The sequence below is a fragment of the Heterodontus francisci genome, chromosome 20 (assembly GCF_036365525.1).
Source record: "Heterodontus francisci isolate sHetFra1 chromosome 20, sHetFra1.hap1, whole genome shotgun sequence".
Lineage (NCBI taxonomy): Eukaryota > Metazoa > Chordata > Chondrichthyes > Heterodontiformes > Heterodontidae > Heterodontus > Heterodontus francisci.
Genome location: NC_090390.1, coordinates 38,452,909 through 38,463,930, shown reverse-complemented (window position 1 = coordinate 38,463,930; position 11,022 = coordinate 38,452,909). Strand labels below are relative to the sequence as shown.

Here is an 11,022-nt window from a genome sequence, read left to right as displayed (position 1 = left end):
CCCTCACAACCTGCCGCAGACCCAGTCTAGCAGCTATGCCCTTTAGGACTTGGCCAACTCGGTCAGTCGTGGTGCTATTGAGGCACTCTTTGTGATAGACATAGAAGTCCCCCACCCAGAGTACACTTTGTGCCCTTGCTACCCTTAGTCCTTCCTCCAAGTGGTGTTCAGCATGGAGGAGTACTAATTCATCAGCTGAGGGGTTGGGGGGGGGGGGGTGGTGCGCGGGTAGGTGGTAATCAGCAAGAGGTTTCCTTGCCCATGTTTGACCTGATGCCATGAGACTTCATTTGGTCCGGAGTCAATATTGAGGACTTCCAGGGCAACTCCCTCCCGACTGTATACCACTGTGCCACCACCTCTGCTGGGTCTGTTTTGTAAGGTATGATTCAGTGATTATGACTATGTCAGGCTGTTGCTTGATTAGTCTGTGGGACAGCTCTCCCAACTGTGGGACAAGCCCCCAGATGTTAGGAAGGAGAACTTTGCAGGGTTGACAGGGCTGGGTTTGCTGTTGTCGTTTCCGGTGCCTAGGTCGGGTCCATCCGGTTTAATTCCTTATTGACTTTTTAGCGGTTAGGTACAACTGAGTGGCTTGCTAGGCCATTTCAAAGGCATTTAAGAGTCAACCACATTGCTGTGGGCCACATGTAGGCCAGACCAGGTAAGGACAGCAGATTTCCTTCCCTAAAGGACATTAGTGAATGAGATGGGTTTTTACAACAATCGACAATGGCCATCATTAGACTAGCTTTTTAATTCCAGATATTTTTGTTATTTGAATTCAAATTCCACCTTCGACCATGATGGGATTTGAACCCATGTCCCCAGGGAAATACCCTGGGTCTCTGGCTTACTAGGCTACTGATTTGAACCCATGTCCCCAGGGAAATACCCTGGGTCTCTGGCTTACTAGGCTACTGACAATACCACTATGCCACCGCCTCTCCAAGGTTAGGGTTTGACTTATCAGACACCTATCAATGCTTTTTTTTTACTTATCCAAGATTAACATTGGTATAAATGAATTGTGGTGCAGCCAGTATATTTGGCACACACGATCCTCCTGACTTCTCATACCGCCTACACATTAGCAGATTAAAGATTGCCCAGTTACAGCAGATATGCATATTTGCCACAGTGTAGGTGGTTACAGTCAATTAATGCATTTACTGGAGAAATCAGAAATGACAAAGAATACCTTTTCTGTTCCAGGTTGTGCTATGGAAATGTTAGGAAGCTGAAAAGACCTGCTGTTGAAAAAAAAAATGACTGTGCGTTGCTGACTAACTATGGTATTAACAGCTGAGGATAGATGAGTGCTATCAGTATTGAAGGTGAACATGTGATCACCTTTGCATGAGCCTCGTTCTGCAATCTTGTGACTCTTCACCCAAGTCAGGCAGTATTAGCCTATTAAATCCAAAAACTGTGTGAATCAGAAAATCAATAAAGCTGTAACATGTGGAAAGTGCTGAATGAGGAAGGAACGAGACCTGGTTCAAGCTGTGTCTGCCTTATCATTTTGCCCTTTCTTACAGCCCAGATCTTTGAAAGCTACTATCAGGGCTTGGCAGTGGCAGCAGATGTTTTCACATTGTTACATATTGAATAAAATTTGCAGGAGGATTTGATAAACAACAGGAGAAAAAAATGTTCAACACATCAGGAATATCTAGTTTAGCAATGTTTTAGCTTTGAAAAACATGCAAAATGTGCAAATAGGTGCAGTATAAATGCTACTGTTTTCATGCTGCCTTTAATAGGACAGACTAGTTCCTTCTCAGTGTAGCAATCACATTTTTTGTTGCAACTACTGGGAAGTGTTATCATAGGCAGCCTTGTGCAGGAAATTCTGTTTATCATTTCCTCCCAGTTGTAGTTTCTTCGGGACACAAACAAGTAGCATCAGATTAGTATCTTAATACATACCTCTTTGCACTCTACTCATCAAACCTTCTGTCTTCGCTTAGAATCAGACACGATGAAATTGCCCAGTTTACTACTTTTTTCCTTTCAGAAAAACAAAATGTAGGAAATTGGCTCTCTCCATTATTGATAGTTATTGTAAACATGAGCCTACAGAATGCATTCATGATTCTGCTGTAATAGAAAACAGAGGAAGTTTTTCCTCAATGGATCAAATAGCAGCAGAGCTCATCATCTGTACTATTCAACTGTTAATAGGATGAAGAACTACATTCAACTTCGTAATTGCAACAGAAAGAGCAATTTAAAATGTCCTTCAATAAACGTAATAAATTAGATAAATTTGATCTGGTTGCATAGATCAGGGAATTAAAACAAATGCCACCCATGTTCAAACTATAATATTCCCTTTTTGTGCCTCTCATTAGGAATATATTAAAATTTATGATATAATGAAAAATGTAATGTTTAGTATCCATCTGAAGGAAAAGGCATTGGAAATGTCATTAGGTACAGGAAATAGGAAGATAGGAAATAGGAGCAGGAGTAGGCCATTCAGTCCCTCGAGCCTGTCCCGCCATTCAACTGAATCATGGTTAATCTTCTACCTCAATGCCATTTTCCCGCACTATCCCCATATCCCTGATATCTTTAATATAGAGAAATCTATTGATCTCTGTCTTGAACATACTCATTGACTGAGCCTCCACAGCCCTCTGGGGTAGAGAATTCCATAGTTCAACACCCTCTGAGTGAAGAAATTTCTCCTCATCACAGTCCTAAATGGCCTACCTCTTATTTTGAGACTGTGTCCCCTGGTTCCAGACCCCCAGCCAGGGGAAACATCCTTCCTGCATCAACCCTGTTGAGCCCTGTAAGAATTTTGTATGCTTCAATTGGATCACCTCTCATTCTTCTAAACTCGAGAGAATACAGGCCCAATCTCCTCAATCTCTCATCTTGGAGAATCCCTCCAGTTCAGGAGTCAGTCCAGTGAACCTTTGTTGCACTCCTTCTATGGCAAGTATATCCTTCCTTAGGTAAGTAGACCAAAACTGTACACAATACTCCAGGTGCGGTCTCACCAAGGCTCTATAAAATTGCAGCAAGACTTCTTTACTTCAGTATTCGAATTCTCTTGCAATAAAGGCCAACATACCATTTGCCTTCCTAATTGTTTGATGCACCTGCATGTTAGCTTTCAGTGACTGATGAACAAGGACAACCAGGTCCCTTTGGACATCGACACTTCCCAATCTTTCACCATTTAAGATATACTCTGTCTTTCTGTTTTTCCTACCAAAATGGATAACTTCACATGTTTCCACATTATATTCCATCTGCCATGTTGTTGCCCACTCACTTAGCCTGTCTGAATCCCCTTGAAGCTTCTTTGCATCCTCCTCGCAATTCACATTCCCACCTAGTTTTGTGTAATCAGCAAACTTAGAAATATTACATTTGGGCCCCACATCCAAATCATTGATATAGATTGTGAATAGCTGGAGCCTAAGCACTGATTCTTGCAGTATCCCACTAGCAACAGCCTGCCATCCTAAGAATGACCCATTTATTCCTACTCTCTGTTTTCTGTCCATTAACTAATTCTCAATCCATACCAGTGTGTTACCCCTAATTCCATGTGCTCTAATTTTGCTTACTAACCTCTTGTGTGTGGACCTTATCAAAAGCCTTCTGAAAATCCAAATACACCACATGAATTGGTTCCCCCTTATCTATTCTGCAGTTACATCCTCAAAAGACTCCAACAGGTTTTTCAAACATGATTTCCCATGTTGACTCTGCCCAATCCTACCATTATTTTCTAAATGTCCAGTTATTATATCCTTTATAATAGATTCTAACATTTTCCCTACTACTAATGTCAGGCCAACAGGTTTGTAGTTCCCCATTTTCTCTCTCTTTCCTTTCTTAAATAGTGGGGTTATATTTGCTAGCTTCCAATTGTTATGAAAGTGATTCTGTTTTTCTTTAAAAAATTTTTTTTAAGGGATTTATAGTTAAACTGAATAAATGTTGGATCAGATTTTTTTTCAAAAAAGAGCCATCAAGGGGGCACTGAAGGAACTGGATTGGCAACAATGTTACTGGTTGTCATATTAAAGATAGAACAGAAACCCTAGTAACAGGAGCAGAGAAGTGACAAGCGTCCCTTGATTGGACGAGCCCAGTAGCGGCAGAGCACACCTGAGATGGGCAGAAAACTAACAAGCTTTTTGGTTGTGGGTCAGTGTGTGTTTTACCTTCTGGAGTGAGTGGCTGATAAAGTCAAGTCTGCTGAAGAAGTGTAAAAAGGAGAGAAGACCACTACTCAGCTCGCTTTCCAGCATCGCTGAAGGACCACGAGAAGTTCACTGTGTCAATTCGTCTTGTTTCCTGTCTTTGAAGAAAGCCTGCTGAATTACTTTTCAACGCCACCTGAAAAGAACTGTTCTAAAAGCTGTCAGTGGCCTGTCTACGTGTACTCAAAAGTTAGACTATATGCCAGTTTTGGAACAACATACCTCATCTGCTTTTTTCAAAAATGAGCAAGTAATCGCTCAAAAGTTTTTTTGTCGATAACTGAGCTCTGAATTTATAAAAATCCCTTTTATTTTTTCTGTTAAACGGTGTATATATGTGTATATATGCTTTGTGTCTGTAATGGAGCTCTGATCCAAAATCTCTTATTTTTCGATGAACTGGTGTGTGTGTGTGTGTGTGTTTGTGGACTGAGGTAAAAAGAGAACTTTAAAATTTATATCTGTGTGTTTATGCTTTACTTCATTACTAGTTAAGACTTGTTTTATAATAAACTGATAATTTTGTTGTTCATTAAAGAAACCTGGTTAGTGTGTTCTATTCTGGGAAAAATTGAGTATATGATTGATTGTATTGATAAGTGGGAACATTTAAAATAATATGTTGTGACCTGTGGAGAAGTGGGACAAGAATAAACAGTGCACTCCTCCCACTTCAGTCGTAATATAATCTTCAGGAACTGATCCAGAATCTATAGAATTTTGGAAGACAATCACCAATGCATCCACTATCTCTAAGCCACCTCTTTCAACACTCTGGCATGCAGATCATCAGGTCCAGGGGATTTGTCAACTGTCAGTCCCATTAATTTCTCCAGTACTACTTTTTTACTAATACATTTTTTTTTAGTTCCTCATTTTCGCCAGTCCCTTGGTTCTCAAGTATTCCTGTGAGGTTTTTTCTGCCTTCTTCTGTGAAGACAGACACAGAATATTTGTTTAGTTTCTCTGCCATTTCCTTATTCTCCATTATAAATTCCCCTGTCTCTAAAGGCCTGCTACCCGACCCCAATCTGACGGGACCCAACAACATGTGTCGGGTTCGGATCGGGCCCGTCTTCCAGGTCCGGCTTTCGGGCTGGGGCCAGGTCGGGCCGAGTCTGGGTTGGGCTCGGGTCTGGTTGGGCCGGACAAATGCCGTAAGTGCTCTGCCGGTAAGTACTGAAATTAAAAAACTTACCTGAGCTGGGAGTCTGGGACGAAACTGAATCTGCACAGTGAGCGAGTGACGTCACTATGATGTCATCACGCATGCGCTGCAGCTTCCTGCAGGTTCGGTGTCAGGAAGGTAAGTAAAGGGATGGTAGGGTCGGGTCGAGTCGGGGTCTGGCTCAGGTCAGGTCGGGCTTGGGGCAAAATTGGAGGGACTCGGGCCGGGTCGGGCTCGGGTCCGCTGTGATTCGGGTCTGGTTTTTTACCTGACATGAGCAGGCCTGTCTCTGCCAGTAATGAGCCCACACTTGATGGCACAGTGGCGCAGTGGTTAGCACCGCAGCCTCACAGCTCCAGCGACCCGGGTTCAATTCTGGGTACTGCCTGTGTGGAGTTTGCAAGTTCTCCCTGTGTTTGCATGGGTTTCCTCCGGGTGCTCTGGTTTCCTCCCACATGCCAAAGACTTGCAGGTTGATAGGTAAATTGGCCATTAGCAATTGCCCCTAGTGTAGGTAGGTGGTAGGGAAATATAGGGACAGGTGGGGATGTGGTAGGAATATGGGATTCGTGTAGCATTAGTATAAATGGGTGGTTGATGGTCGGCACAGACTCGATGGGCTGAAGGGCCTGTTTCAGTGCTGTATCTCTAAACAAAACTAAACTAAACTTGTCTTTGCTAATCTTTCCCTTTTTACATACCTATAGAAGCTTTTATAGTCCATTTTTGTGTTTCTCACTAGTTTACCTATAGATCACAACATATGGCAATTAGATCAAATTTCCCATTGGCTAAAAATCACCCAGTCAGAAAGGACTGTCTGTAGGAAAAACACTATATTTCCTTATTAAAATTTTCATTCACTCACCGAAGCAACCACTGAATAATCAGCAACCACTACAAAAGTAACAAGCAAATCCTGATTTTTGTTTTTCAGTCTTTTGAGTGTTCATGTTTGTTCCTCACTTGATCCAGTGAATATTCCTAAGAATAAAAGTTTTAACATTATAGCTACAAAAAATAACAATTCAGAACAAATAACCACAAAATTTACCAATGAACTTACTCACTCCATTTCCAATCCCTCTATTAATTTTCGCCTACATCAGGACTTTCTTTTTTCAAGGGCCCTGGGCTTGAGTTTTGCTTCACCCTTTAGCTGGGCCTCAGGCCATGATGTTTTCCAGGCCTCTTATCGAGTGACCTAAATACTTTTCTGTAACACCAGTGCTAGCCCTCCTACTGGTTTTGAATTTTCAATTCTTGGGGCTGTTTTGGAACACATCCTGCACCACAGCCTTCACTCTCGTTATATTATCAATTTGGTGGCTGCTTGCTTCCTTGGCTAAAAATTTTAATTCTACCTTTGTCCAACAACATAGTCACCTGGCAACTTATTCAATCCTGTTAATTATCCACTTCCATGCTCAGTGACAATGCAAGGAATAGAGGGGACGGGTTCACAACATTGGTGCCACTATACTACATTATGTGCTGAATGATTTCACATGGATCTTGAACATTTCATCATTGTAAATGTTCTCACAATGGAGTATTTATAGAAATCAGTGAATTTTCTGCTGCAGCTGAAACTTGTAATGAATTGTAAGAAGGAAAATGGAAGTGGATCTTGCATGACTTTAGCAGGAATTTTCAAAAAGGAAAAAATGAACAAAAGCCCTTGTAAATTGCATTAAATATTATATTACAACATTTAGTGCATAAACCTAACATGTACAACAATATATATTTGCTAAAATGAAAACCCCCTGTGACATGAATATGCAAGTAGGAGGCAGATGGAACTGGATCTCCGCAGTTTTTCCAGAGGGTTCTGGCAGTTGCCCTCTGGAGTTACAGCAATATTAATATTTACTACAATGTACAGTATATAACACATGATCCAATATACATCTAATAGAGTGCATTATACGCCTTATATAGTTATTAATTTCAGAAGGGCTCTGCTGGTCTCTTGCTGTAACTCCAGTGGGTGGCTGCCAAGCCCCTATGGAAACACAGTTAAGATCCAGTTCCATCTGCCTCTTACTTGCACATCCATGTCACAGGAGGTTGGGGCTGAGGCCAGGGACTCCCAGTGCTTTGAATCCCCAAGTCTTGGGCCTTTGAGAGACCTAGCACAACATCTGAGGTTGTTGTGTCAAGGCTGAAGAAGCATACAGACCTCCAACCCCAATGCAAGTGGACCCCCCTGGGGGTGGAGATTGGGTAGTGGGGGCCAATATCAGGTCCACAGGTAGAAATGTAAAGTTGGAAGCATGTTCTTTGAGTAAGTGAACATACCAAGGTTCTTAGCATGCATAGCAGTTTGTGGTGTTCCTGGTCTTCCAAAATGCAAATTGGAAACACAGTCAGAGGATCTTATTGTTGCAAAGTCACCAGTGAAATCTGCACCTGCAATCTAAATGAAAAATGAGATATTGCAACTTGTCGCTTATTATATTCAAGGTTTTAAAACAAAAAGATTAAAACGTCAACTAATGCCCTGTAATCCTCATCTTCACACGTTTTTCAGGTAATTATCCTGCTACAAAGTGTGAAAGCATCATCATATAAATTGGGAACAGGTGAATTAGGAGCAGAAGTAGGCCACTTGGGCCCTCAAGCCTGCTCCACCATTCAATAAGTTCATGGCTGCACTGATTACTCTATATTTCCACCTACCCCCGATAATCTTTCACCCCTTTGCTTATCAAGAATCTATCTATCTCTGCCTTAAAAATATTCAAAGACTCTGCTTCTACCGCCTTTTGAGGAAGAGAATTCCAAAGACTCACGACCCTCTGAGAGAAAAAAATTCTCCTCATCTCTGTCTTAAATGAATTACTCCTTATTTTTAAACATTGACGCCTAGTTCTAGATTCTCCCACAAGGGGAAACATCCACATCCACCCTGTCAAGACCCCTCAGGATCTTATACGTTTCAATCAAGTTGCCTCTTACTCTTCTAAATTCCAGTTGATACAAGCCTAGCCTGTCCAATCTTTCCTCATAAGACAGCCTGCCCATTCCAGGTATTAGTCTAGTAAACCTTCTCTGTACTGCCTCCAATGCATTTACATCCTTCCTTAAATAAAGAGACCAGTACTGTACATAGTACTCCAGATGTGGTCTCACCAATGCCCTGTATAGCTGAAGCATAACCTCCCTACTTTTGTATTCAATTCCCCTCGCGATGAACAATAACATTCTATTAGCTTTCCTAATTACGTGCTGTACCTGCAAACTAACTTTTTGCGATTCATGCACTAGGACACCCAGATCCCTCTGCATCTCAGAGCTCGACAATCTCTCATCATTTAGATAATATGCTTCTTTTTTATTTTTCCTGCCAAAGTAGACAATTTCACACTTTCCCACATTATACTCCATTTGCCAGGTCTTTGCCCACTCACGTAACCTATCTATATCCTTTGTAGCCTTCTTATGTCCTCTTCACAACTTACTTTCCTACCTATCTTTGTGTCATCAGCAAGTTTAGCAACCATACCTTCGGTCCCTTCATCCAAGTCATTTATATAAATTGTAAAAAGTTGAGGCCCCAGCACTGATCCCTGTGGCACACCACTTGTTATATCTTGCCAACCAGAAAATTACCCATTTATGCCTACTCTCTGTTTCCTGTTAGCTAGCTAATCTTCTATCAATGCCAATATGTCACCCCCTACATCATGAGCTCTTATTTTCTGCAATAACCTTTGACATGTCACCTTATCATTTGCTATTTGCCAATCTAACGGAACCCTCCCCGAATCTAGGGAATTTTGGAAAATTAAAACTAACGCATCAACTATCTCACTAGCCACTTCTTTTAACACCCTAGGATGAAGTCCATCAGGACCCGGGGACTTGTCAGCCTGCAGCTTCAACAATTTGTTCAGTACCACTTCCCTGGTGATTGTAATTTTCTTGAGTTCCTCCCTCCCTTCCATTTCCTGACTTACAGCTAATACTGGGATGTTACTTGTATCCTCAATAGTGAAGACCAATGCAAAGTACCTGTTCAATTCATCTACCATCTCCTTATCCATTATTAATTCCCCAGACTCACTTTCTATAGGACCAACGCTCACTTTGTTAACTGTTTTCTTTTTTAAATATCTATAGAAACTCTTACTATCTGTCTTTTTATTTCTAGCTAGCTTTCTCTCATACTCTAATTTCACCTTCCTTACTAATCTTTTAGTCATTCTTTGCTGTTTTTTATATTCTGTCCAATCTTCTGACCTGCCTCCCATCTATGCGCAATTATATGCTTTTTCTTTAAGTTTGATACTATCTTTAACTATTTTAATTAACCATGGATGGCGGTTCCCACCCTTGGAATTTTTCTTTCTTGTTGAAATGTATCTATACAGTGTATTCTGAAATATCCCCTTAATGTCTGCCACTGCATCTCTATTGATCTATCCCTTAGAGGGGAGAGGGAGAGAAGCTGACACCTTTCATCGTGGCCTGACTGAAGGCCAATTAGCACAATAACAACAATGTGCTATAATCACACTCAATTAACTAAATTTCAAGTACAACATAGAAAAAGAATGGCCAGGAAAATGCCATGACTGCCAATCTTTTAGCACTTTTTCAGTGATGTCACATTTTGCTGCAAGGACTCCAATACGCAAGGATTGCCCACTGAGAAGTTAGATTGAATAAGCAAACAGCAAGGTAAACTATTCAAATTAAAGATGCCCACTTCCACAGCTGGGGCAAGAATATTTACCTCATCCAATCAGGAGTTAGTTCTAAACTGTTCTCAGTCTATTTTCAAAGTTCATCAAGGGCATTTGGCATATGCAGTTGAAAACATTTGAAACTTGTACTTTTATATTGAATATAAACTCTCAATCAGTAGATTGATTGGAGTATGAGTATGAAACCTACCCCAGAGATGGCATTATTTTATGCCAGATCTCACTTGAAGTGCAGATTTTGGCAAATTTCTGTCATGTGGAGGCTGAATGAAGCTGATGAGGGTGTGCCAACTAAGTGAGGAATTAGGCACCAAGGTATTCTGAACTCTGCAGTGAATTTCAATCTTTAGAAAATCAAATAAACTTACTTTAATATGTTTATTTCTCCTTGTTTGTCAAAATAAATATTACCTGCTAAATCCTCTGATCAAATTACTTACAAAACTGGTGGTCCTTTATCCAAATTAAAACAGAAAATGCTGGAAATATTGAGCAGGTCAGGCAGCATCTGTGAAGAGAGAAACAAAGTTAATTTGAGGCAAAATTGCTTAGCCCTTGAGAATGGGCGCATGGATCATGATGCATAACTAATGCTTTGTCTTTCACCACAACCATTAACACGCTCTTTGCCTTTGTCCCATGACATCTTTGTTATTTAATCTCTCCTGCCTTCTTCCCTATCACACACCTTCCCTTTTTTTCTCCCCCACCATGCGCCCCCTGCTCTCCGTCCTTCACTTGCTTAAAACCTAACACTTTTCTTACCTTTGTCAGTTCTGATGAAAGGTCACAGACCTGAAACGTTAACTCTGTTTCTCTCTCCACAGATACTGCCTGACCTGCTGAGTATTTCCAGCACTTTCTGTTTTTATTTCAAATTTCCAGCATCTGCAGTGTTTTGCTTTTA

At 41.0% G+C, this 11,022-nt stretch overlaps 1 long non-coding RNA gene across 1 annotated transcript; it reads right to left on the bottom strand.

Moving 5' to 3' along the window:
- Nucleotides 1-6,264: 6,264 nt before the first annotated feature.
- LOC137380586 (uncharacterized) lies at nucleotides 6,265-10,625 on the bottom strand. Its single transcript, XR_010977053.1, has 3 exons — nucleotides 10,556-10,625; nucleotides 7,705-7,822; nucleotides 6,265-6,384 (listed from the first exon to the last, which is right to left on the bottom strand). It is a non-coding gene; the product is annotated as an uncharacterized lncRNA (long non-coding RNA).
- Between the last annotated feature and the right edge of the window lie 397 nt (nucleotides 10,626-11,022).